Source organism: Rousettus aegyptiacus, unplaced genomic scaffold (genome assembly GCF_014176215.1).
Source record: "Rousettus aegyptiacus isolate mRouAeg1 unplaced genomic scaffold, mRouAeg1.p scaffold_m13_p_2, whole genome shotgun sequence".
Classification (NCBI taxonomy): domain Eukaryota; kingdom Metazoa; phylum Chordata; class Mammalia; order Chiroptera; family Pteropodidae; genus Rousettus; species Rousettus aegyptiacus.
Window position 1 is genome coordinate 28,991,731 of NW_023416295.1, and position 3,104 is coordinate 28,994,834.

The window sequence follows — 3,104 nt, forward strand, 5'->3', positions numbered from 1 at the left end:
AGGGACAAAAGTCATTTGTAAGATGATAAGAAAAGCAGATGTGCAGTAATTAGAAGCTTGCCCCACCCCACAGATAGGTCCTAAAAAGTTATTTCTGCTGACAACTCATATGATGGGCAAGGCTCCTAATTTAAATTCTTTAAGGGAAAAGTAATTGTTTCTCATGAGCCCCCAGGGTCTGGATTGCCTTCAGCTCCAAATAAGTCATGTACCAAAATCACACACCTCAGAGAGAATTGTTCTGAACCCTTCACCTCTATATTTGAACTTTGTAGTAAGACTGTCCTAGGTAGGTATTTTTACTACTACCCCTTGAAGTGGAATGTAGATTAAAATTCATATATAATTTTTAAAAATATGGAAACTAAATTTACATATTCATGCCCCACCATAAGATGAGGAGGTAAAGAAGGCCTGCTGTATGTTAAATTCCAAGAAGCAAAATAAACAGTATCAACATCAGGGATGCATGAATTCCATGAAAGTATTTTATAACCATCTGCATATTGTGGTTCTCTAAATTAAACTTTAAAGTAACTTTAGAGCACTTAAGTAGAAGTAGACTCTCCAGTTCCCACATATATTTCAGACTTTAAAAGGGGGTTGTGTTTTTTTTCTCAGATGGTAATTCTAATTATCAAAAGTACAAAAGGAAATATGGTTTAGAGCAAATGACAGTATTTGAAGAAATTAAGAGATAAAGGCCTAAAGAAGTACAGGTTAGAGAGAAATTATTTTTAGCTCCAATAATAAGAAATAGGGTTGAAGAAGTAAGTTAGGGTCATCCTTATTTGGCTAAAGGATTTGTTAGGGTGGGAATGTTTCAGAGATATCAATCTAAACGATATAAAATACACACAACAGAGAAAGACTGGAGGCAGGAAGGGCAGTTAGAAGATAATGTCCATTGTCCAAGCTAGAGGGTGTCTTAGAGAGCCTCTTGGTTGAAAAAGAGCATTAGGAGAGCAATTGCTGATTTAGAAATAACAGGACTTGTTAATTGGTTGGCAGAGGAGGCAAAGAGGAAAGGAGATACAGTTGACTTCCTGCAGTGTGCCTGGATGCCTAGAAGATGACACAGTAGTAAGACAAAAACAACAACAAAAAATCTTTTTAATAACACAGGAGGTGCAGATGCAAGGGAAAGATGGGTTCCGTGAGAATAATAGTAACTTCAAAGTGCTGGAGGGACAGGCAAGCACAGCTATATTTCTGTCTACTTTGAGAGTCATCTAAGTAGATGTAATAATAAGACAGGAAACAGATAAAAATGTGAGAGACTGCAGAACTAGAAGAGAAAAAGATGGATATCCTTAGAAATACCACCCAGGCCCTGCCCTCGGAAGCACATCATCTAAACATAAGAGAATTACACGTCTTCCTTTAAAAAAATACAAAGAAGAGAGGTGAAGTAAGAGGTAACGTAAGAAATATGTTAACAATACAACAGAATTTAAACATATACACATTTATTGTCTGTAATATATTATCTCTAATTTTATTATATCAGAATTTTTGGAATTTTGAGTCATGAAAGATGAAGACTCTCAGGTATCATTATAGAGCCATATATTTTTTTCCCTGGGGACTATTTGTCTATTATGCAGTGGTATTTTGAGTATTACGGCTGAGAGGCATTACCATAATCTAGCGAGTGGAGGCCAGGGATGCTTAACAAAACACCCTAAAATGCACAGGACTACCCCTCACAATAAATAATTGTGTGGCAAAAATGTTGATAGTGCCAAGATTGAGAAACCCCGCTATAAAGTTACTTTAGCACTTTGCTCAATATTATCTAAGTTTTGTGACAAGTAAAGTTCACCAATGAGATGAGCTAATATATTTTCTTGACTTTTTTTCTTTTTTTTGAGTGCTTAACACAGTCATTCAAGATATAAAGAAGACATCAAAATTTTCTAGGGTAATGTCTATCATAAAAAAAATATTCATGACAATTTGGATACATACATAGTTTTAAGCATGCATTTAAAATTTCAGGTATTTAAAATGTCCAACACTTTCTGGCATAATTGTGTTTTCTGAGTTTCTTTTTTTCCAAAATTCCACTAACCAGTTCATTCTTCACTGTTCCAAGCTATTAAAATCAATTAAGATAACTTAGTAGACACAGAAATTTACCTTGGCTAACTCTATTGCTAACTTTCCTCTTCGATACCATATAACATTTCCAGCATTTAAATTCTGGTATGCCCTGACTACTTGTTTTTTTTTTTTTTTTTTTTTTTATTTCAGCCTCTGGGTCTCTACAGACACTTGCCTTTTTTACAGATTTTATTTTGGTGATGCTATCATTGTGTAAGAGTGCTTTCAACTAAGCCCTCTCACAATGAAGCCAGTCACAGAAATACTTCACAGCAGACTGATAGGTTACAAAGTGCTTCCATGGTATCGTCTCAATCTTTAGGACAGCCTTGTGATATCAAATGGTACCTTGTAGCTCATGTCAGAAATTATCACTAGGCAAGAGAAGGAAACCACAGCCTAGCAATGCTTTTTTTTTAGGCAAGCAACACTTGGTTGACCTCACAGATTGCAAAGACTTTGTCGGCTTATGATCCCTTATTTTTTTCTTTTTTATGGCTACAGTACCTGCTCTTCCTAGGTGGTCTCCCACCCAAGTACTAACCAGGCCCGACCCTGCTTAGCTTCTGAGATCAGACAGGATCAGGCTTGTTCGGGGTAGCATGGCCATAGACTAATGATGCTCTCGAGGGCTCCAGCCTGACCTAAAACCCTAGCTGCCTTGATTCTTTGTCCCTTCAACCACATCACCTACCTGTCAGAATGACTCACCAACATGCCTGGTCCCCCTTTCTCCTATCTCCGACCTCTACATTCACACAGTTCATTATGTCTCCATCTCATATTACACTCCTGGTGCAGGCAAAATAAAATGCCTCTTTTCCGAGACTGCTGTGAAGGCCAAAGTAACAGACTGTTTTATCAGACAAGATTTTAATTGCTGTACTTCTGGATCGACTTAACCCAAGCATTCAGATGGAATTAAAAGACCCTGTTTTAGGCCATTGTTCATCCTTCAGTAGCACAAAACCCAAAATTTTAAGAAAAAAAGTTAAGTT

At 36.9% G+C, this 3,104-nt stretch overlaps 1 pseudogene; it reads right to left on the minus strand.

Annotated features, from left to right (window-relative positions):
* Positions 1–2,601: 2,601 nt before the first annotated feature.
* LOC118614635 lies at positions 2,602–2,720 on the minus strand (annotated as a pseudogene).
* Positions 2,721–3,104: the final 384 nt, after the last annotated feature.